Source organism: Cryptotermes secundus, unplaced genomic scaffold, assembly GCF_002891405.2.
Source record: "Cryptotermes secundus unplaced genomic scaffold, Csec_1.0 scaffold1184, whole genome shotgun sequence".
Taxonomy (NCBI): domain Eukaryota; kingdom Metazoa; phylum Arthropoda; class Insecta; order Blattodea; family Kalotermitidae; genus Cryptotermes; species Cryptotermes secundus.
The window spans coordinates 1,595,680-1,604,219 of record NW_019734331.1 but is presented as its reverse complement, the minus strand read 5'-3'; positions in this window follow the sequence as shown (position 1 = coordinate 1,604,219).

Genomic DNA, 8,540 nt, shown 5'->3' with positions numbered 1-8,540 from the left:
ATAAGCCACGACCGATTCCTTTCAAATCCTTTTCAATTCGTCAATTTTATTATCATTTTACTCTATATAGACCAGATAGTTGCAGCATCGTAAAATAGCCTATAATAACAAGAAGTTCTGGGAAGAACTAATCGCCTGCTTTCCTTCATGCCACGCGGACCACACAAAAAATTATGCGTCCATCAATTCTTCTATTGTTGCTTGCGTATTCGTTGCAGCGGTAGCTTTTCTACACAACCATTGCCTAGCAACGACACATAAAGACACAGACTGATGAGAGAAATTTATGAATTATGGAGCTGTGATGGGCTGAAGTGCCATGATATACGTACCAAGTTTCATAAACACTGATTCAAGAATTCGAAATTTGGTAAGGGGGTTACGCAGACACAGAGAGAGTATTGTGATCTCGCAAGTGTACAATAATCTTTTTAATAAGGAAATTAGCCTAAAAACGTGCAGTGAATAGGCAAAATTATCTTTGTGTTTTAATCTTGCATGGTGATAGCAGTTACTTGTATCAGTTTATCTGAAATTGGCCTGCCTATTCTTCTCAAGAGACCGTTACACTGGGGAGAGTTGTTCCCGGCAGGCGATAACTGCCCCATAGTGTGTTGCAGAATGTTTAATGTGTTAAAAACATATAGTAAAATTCGATGTACACACCTTCTTTGTTGTTATCTGCTTGATGTATATACGTATATATATGTATATATATATATACTACAGAATTCTATGTCACTACGAACGCACAGAAAACAGATCGCACTCTGTATCTAAGCCACGATGCAACTTTCTGTACACGACCATAGAAAGGGTAATAACCTCTTGCAGCTATAACGGAAGGTCTTAGCACTGAAGGGTGTAACAAGATGTAAGTTTTCGAACCAGAGAACCAAATGATTTTATTGCGTCCATTTGTTTTATGACACCAGGGTCTGCAAAAATTTGTCAAGTGTTACAAACAGAAATTAATTTATAATGCAGAACAACTCTGTGAAGAAGTGGAAAAATATTTTTGCAGTACATATCAAAATTAAAAGAAAACAACTGAAAAAAGAGTATAATTCTTTGTATAACAAGTTTCAAATCTCCCGTTATAATATGCGACACTATTTTCTTTGCTGATACAAACAAACTTAATTTCATCCATTTATCATATATATTATGTTAGATACAGCATTTTTAAACACAATGCTTAAAACTGCTTAAGCGTCCTAACAGGAACGGACATTTAAACGCAGAGTAACATCGGGCATTTAAATAAACTCCGGCTAGCTCAAGCTTACCACCATTTCAGAAGTCCGGCGTTTAAAGCTTAAATAGCTGAGTAATATCAAGGGTGGCCGGTGGGCTAGAGGTGAGGTGTATGGTTTAGAATTTATGTGGTTCGAAGACATGACTATTTTTGTGAATTAAAAAAAAAGGAATGTAAGAAATTTGTGCATGTAGGAAGCAAGTGGTACTATATGAGGAAGGTGAAGGCAACAAATTTGTATAGATCTGGTGGTACGTGGGTAAGACATCGGCGTAGTATTGGGAAGGTACGGGGTTCGATACCACGGTGTCTTTTGTCAATAGAAATTGAAAAGTGAATAAATAAATACGATTTTTCTGCAGCTATAAACCAAGTCGTATAATATAAGGACGATCGCAGACAGCTACGACATACATGTTCTGGTGGTCTAGAGGTAAAGCACTAGCGTTGTAAATATAAGGTTCCTGGTTCGAAAACTGAAGTATTTTTGTAATGAGATTTTTATGGAATTATATAGCGACATGTAATATAAGAGTAAGATTTAAGGTCAAAAATTTCCGTGGCACTGGTGGCTTATTGGTAAAACACCGGCGTAGTGAAGAAGAGTTGGAAGGTTCGAGACCAAGTATAGTTTTGTGATTTTGAAAGTAAGTTAATTGATTTTTCTGGAATTATAACCGAAGATGTAGCTTAAGAGGAAGATAAAAGAAAATAATTTTCAGTGGCTCTGGTGGTCTCGGGGTAAGACATCAGATTAGTGTTCAGAAGGTCCCGGGTTCAAAACCAGTAGGATTTTTGTGAAAAATAAAATGTAAAGAAGTTAGGAGTAGGGTAAAAGAGAAGGAAGAGATAGAGGGATTGACCGGGGTGAGGGAAGATTTTTTTTTTTTGCGGCCGCTCATTAAGACACTCAACCTAAGCGGGTTTTATTAAAATCCACATGGGATCAAAAAGAAAAAAACTTTGGCCCACCATCCGCCCACCAACCACCCGCCCTTAGGGGGTGACTTTGACTTATTCACTTGAGGCCATGTTCTATGAGTGAGAGTTAGCAAGAAAATGTAATATAACTGCAGCGCATTCTGTTGACTAAAACCTCATTGAAAGCCACGAAGTGTAGTTAAAATATAGCATCTTAGTATCTTGTTGGGCTGTGCAAACAGCTCCTCTGAAGGATTCATTTTATAGGGTAGGGCAGGAGGTACTGAGGATGGAAGTGTGGGACCCCACCCTCAACCACCCTTATAATCACGCAGAAAGTTAATCACTCGACACCGAGATAACTGAGCGAGAGTTAAGAAAGTATGAATTAAAACTGCAGCGCCATCTGTTGAACGTTAAACCAACATCCGTTCAACAGATGGCGCTGCACTTTTAATTCATACTTTCTTAACTCTCGCTGACTTAGTATGGTATCAAGCAATTAACTTTCTGCATGACCCCAAGAGCGGTCATGGGTACCATCCCATGCTACGCCATCTGTCGAGTAATGTTCAACGGATGGCGGTTTTTATTATTTCATATGAATATGAATACTATGGAAGCGGTCCCATGCTTCGATATCTGTGGAGTAATGTTCAACAGATAGCGCTACTTTTTTATTTCATATGAATATGAATGCTATGGAGGCATGAGACTTCATCCTCACCCGCTCTTGGGGTTACGAAGAAAGTTAATAACTTGAGATCAAAGTAAATCTGTGAGAGTTAACAAGAAAATATTTAAAACTGTACCGCCATCTGTTGAATATTACTCCACAAGTGATTAACTTTCTTCAGAGGAGCGGTTTGCACAGCCCAATATGATACTAAGATGCTACATTTTCCATGCTTTCCCTGAGGTTTAAGTCCACAGATTTCGCTACAGTTATGTTATATTTTCTTGTTAACTATCCCTGAATTAGTTTGGTCTCAACAATTAAATATAAATTAACTGTAGCGCCATCTGTCGACTAAACCCTCATGGAAAGCCATGAAGTGTAGTTAAAATGTTGCATCTTAGTATCTTATTGGGCTATGCAAGTTCATTTTACAGAGTAGGGAATGAGGTACTGAGGATTGAAGAGTGGGTCTTTACCATCCCCCACCCTTATAATCACGTAGAAAATTAATCACCTGTAGAATAATGTTCAACAGATGGCGCTACAGTTTTAAATATTTTCTTGTTAACTCTCGGTGATTTAGTTTGATCTCAAGTTATTAACTTTCTGCTTGACCCCAAGAGCGGATAAGGGTGAATTCTCACGCCTCCATAGCATTCATATTCATATGAAATAAAAAAAGTAGCGCCATCTGTTGAACAATACTCCACAGACGTCGAAGCATGGGACCTCTTCCATAGTATTCGTATTCATATTCATATGAAATAATAACAACCGCCATCCGTTGAACATTACTCGACAGATGGCGTAGCATGGGATGGTACCCACGACCGCTCTTGGGGTCACGCAGAAAGTTAATTGCTTGATACCATACTAAATCAGCGAGAGTTAAGAAAGTATGAATTAAAAGTGCAGCGCCATCTGTTGAACGGATGTTGGTTTAACGTTCAACAGATGGCGCTGCACTTTTAATTCATACTTTCTTAACTCTCGCTCAGTTATCTCGGTGTCGAGTGTTTAACTTTCTGCGTGATTATAAGGGTGGTTGAGGGTGGGGTCCCACACTTCCATCCTCAGTACCTCCTGCCCTACCCTATAAAATGAATCCTTCAGAGGAGCTGTTTGCACAGCCCAACAAGATACTAAGATGCTATATTTTAACTACACTTCGTGGCTTTCAATGAGGTTTTAGTCAACAGAATGCGCTGCAGTTATATTACATTTTCTTGCTAACTCTCACTCATAGAACATGGCCTCAAGTGAATAAGTCAAAGTCACCCCCTAAGGGCGGGTGGTTGGTGGGCGGATGGTGGGCCAAAGTTTTTTTCTTTTTGATCCCATGTGGATTTTAATAAAACCCGCTTAGGTTGAGTGTCTTAATGAGCGGCCGCAAAAAAAAAAAATCTTCCCTCACCCCGGTCAATCCCTCTATCTCTTCCTTCTCTTTTACCCTACTCCTAACTTCTTTCCATTTTATTTTTCACAAAAATCCTACTGGTTTTGAACCCGGGACCTTCTGAACACTAATCTGATGTCTTACCCCGAGACCACCAGAGCCACTGAAAATTATTTTCTTTTATCTTCCTCTTAAGCTACATCTTCGGTTATAATTCCAGAAAAATCAATTAACTTACTTTCAAAATCACAAAACTATACTTGGTCTCGAACCTTCAAACGCTTCTTCACTACGCCGGTGTTTTACCAATAAGCCACCAGTGCCACGGAAATTTTTGACCTTAAATCTTACTCTTATATTACATGTCGCTATATAATTCCATAAAAATCTCATTACAAAAATACTTCAGTTTTCGAACCAGGAACCTTATATTTACAACGCTAGTGCTTTACCTCTAGACCACCAGAACATGTATGTCGTAACTGTCTGCGATCGTCCTTATATTATACGCCTTGGTTTATAGCTGCAGAAAAATCGTATTTATTTTTTCACTTTTCAATTTCTATTGACAAAAGACACCGTGGTATCGAACCCCGTACCTTCCCAATAATACGCTAATGTTTTACTCATATACCTCCAGATCTATTCAAATTTGTTACCTTCACCTTCCTCATATAGTACCACTTGCTTCCTACATACAGAAATTTCTATTTGCTAGAGGACGTGCCACTGATTGTGAGGAGGCAAATGTGGATACAGAATGACGGAGCGCCGACACACTTCAGCATTGTATCACGAGACTACCTGGATGCTGCTTTTTATGGTCGTTGAATAGGAAGAGGAGGCCCAGTGTCTTTGTCACCCCTATCCACAGACTTGACACCTCTGGACTATTTCGTCTGGGGCCATGTGAAAAGCCTGATCTACGACACGCCTGTGGATCCTGAATTCGAGCTGTTGGCCAGAATACTTGTTGCATGTGACGTGATCCGTGAGACACCTGGACTATTTGAAAGGGTGCTCCAAAGTTTCTTTCGTCGATGTAACGCATGCATTGAAAATGGAGGGCTCCAAATCCAGCATCTACTCTGGAAGGTGAGTCTTTAGAGTTTGGAGACGGTAATATGCCTGTGCGTGCTCTTCGACATTGAGGCGCCAAGTTTAGACAAAATGATATTAAATGCCGCCATAGCGCTGCTATTTTACGTTTGCGGACATGGGTTCCTATTTCAAAGTTGTTCTATAGATAACCCTCAATACGCTGAACGAAATTTAAACGAAGTTTAAGTCACAGAAAATAAAAATATTAGTATTTATATGAAATCAACCTAAATCATCACTAGTCTCACGGCAGCAGGGCAGACCGTAATAACCGCGATCGTAGACTGGTGCAAAGAAACGAACAAACAAACAAAAAATCTGGCGCACTAATTTCGGATTTTCTTGTAGTGACGACCACTTCAATTGAAGATCAAACACATGAGGGCGGGATTTAATCATTTACACTTGTTTTATTCCTTTCTTTTCGTTTGTCGTTGACATCAGCAAATAAATCCCTATAATATACTGCAGGATAATATTAGTGCGGAAGCACGCTGTTCCGTTACAGTGTCAGTGACTGGGTTCCCTTTTTCACTTTCCATTTACTGAACTAATGTTACGTCTAGCCGAAGCCATATTCACACCTGTAATAGCAGCAGCGTGTAGAGACCGAAAAAAAGAAATAAATGATACCTATGAGTACATGTTGGTGTAACAAATCGCTGCAGACGTGACCGGGGATTGCAGGGTTGGCAGACAATCTTTCTTTATAAGGATAATTCCCAGCTGTTGCCATATAGGTGGTTCGGAGTATAGTTAATCACAAAATATCGTCGTGTTTTGTGGTCACCATGAATATGTACAGGTCAACCCGCCTCCCTTTCTTTACTACACACCCACAAACGTGTCCCACGGACGCGTAACCTAGCCCATATTCGCTGACTCAGGACTGAATATACGTTCCATAATTTAAAACTGGGCGAATGGTCATTTGTCGTTGGATGCAACTAATATTTACTTTGTCATTGAACTAAAAACCCTTTCGCTTTGTCCATTTCATTCGATTTTGTAAACATATTGGATCGAGAGTTTACGATGGAGTTTGGAAATATGTAAAATGGAGTTTGTTAAAAAAAAAAAGGTCCATATATTGTAGATTTATAAAGGGGAGGGGGTTAGCTTGGCCTGCTTCGAGTTTCAAAGTTGGTATTTCCACATTCGGTACACACATACGTTTGTATTATTTACTACAGACGCGAGCAGAGTGTTTTCCTGTGTTGCAATGTTGGTGTTTGTTTTGAACACATGGTGCTCTATTCTTTTCTCCCCACAACTCGCGAAATGAAACCTTCATTACTTACTCCTCGGTCTGTACAGTCATTGTATGGTCTAGACTTTGCCGTATTAGATTCTTGTTGCAATAAAAGTTCCATGGTGTGTCAAAACATATGAAAAGGACGTTGTATTGTATATTGTTTGTTACGTGGCTCTAGCTACAGGTAGATAAAAATGGGAGTCATATTGCAGAGATAATCGAACAACTGTGTAGACTTTTCTGAGGTGCTTTGATAAAGAAAATGAAAAACCACGAATATAAGAGATTTTTACCTGCCTGAATGGTCTTTTACATTTTTGTAATATGGAAAATCTTAAGTAATGGTTATGGTCAGAATGTTCACTCTTCAGACCCTTTGTAGCATGCTCGAAGCAGGAGTTTAGCGACGTAACTTATTTAGTTCTCTGTGTTCCATGGGGCCAAACGGGCCTTCTATCCAGTGGGTACCAGGTGTTCTTTCCCGAGAGTTATCAAGGCCGGAGCACGAAGCTGACCACCCACTTCCATCTATTGTGGAGCTCTAGAATGGTGGAGCTACATTTCAATTCCCCCTACGTCTTTATAACGTTATGCTTAATTAATTAAGCACAGAGAAAATATTACCACTTCTTTTCCTTGGCACTACAGCCCCAGTGGGCCTAGGCCTACCTGCATGAACTTCTCCGTTCACTTCGGTTTTTCTAGATCTTACACATTCGGTAGGACTCCTTGGGCGGGTGATCAGCTCGTCGCAAGGCCTCTACCTGTACAAAAACACAGAAAAGCAGACACACACAAACTAAACATCCATGCCCTGAGTGGGATTCGAACCCACGATCCCGGTTTCATAGCGAGAGAAGACAGTGCATGCCTTAGACCGCTCGGCTACCGTGACCGGCATAATACCATTTTACCTTACTTTAAGTTCCATAATTCTCTTAAAGCAAGTTCCTTTTTAAAACGGTAGAAAGAGAACGTTTAGAATGATCATGTCAAGGAGGATGAGGTGGGCAGGGCATGTAGCACGAATGGGGAGGAGGATATTTGTGGGAAAGCCAGAAGGAAAGAGACCACTGGGAAGACCAAGGCATAGGTTGATGGACAATATTAAACTGGATCTTAGAGAAACAGGATGGGATGGTATGAATTGGATTGATCTGGTTCAGGATAGGGACCAGTGGAGAGCTGTTGTGAACACGGTAATGAACCTTTGTGATCCATAAGATGCTGGGAAGTTCTTCAGTAGCTGTAGATTTGGCGGTTCCGCAAGAAGGGCTCAGCTCCATAAGTTAGTAAGTAAGTAAGTAAGTAAGAAAGTGAACGACATAGTCTCTCCGAAATATTAAATTCAGTTCGACTTCAACATGAAAGTCAGGTGAATGCAGAACTGAAATTACAAAGGCCTTTGGATTTGAAGAAGATATACCAACTTAAATCGTAATTATTTCAGGTTGATACTGTCTGCTCCTTGCAGGTAGATAGACACATCGGCAGGTTTTCGTCATAACTTTCGGAACAGATGCAGATAGCGAAATATAGATGTGTTCTTGATTCACATATATTCTGAACTCGCTCTGGTAACCAAAAAAAAAAAAATCTGACTCTCTCCGCTAGCCCTAAAAAGTATAATTTCCGAAATAGCAATCCATGTTCTGACATTCCATAGCGGCTTGCGTAGAATTCAATTCCCGGTTGGTTTCAATTACAGGATAACAAAACTCGTGCATTTCTGGCTGACTTTTATTGCTCATTCATGGGATGTCGTGTCACTTCTTTCTGCAGTTCACTTGACATGCAGCTGAAAAGCCTGTCCCTGATTGTGGTACAAACAGCAACTCTTACCCTGGGCGCAGTGTGTGACCTGATGCCATGCCTCATCAGTTTACTGTACACGAGTTGTCCCTATTGATTTTACATATCAAACTGAAGA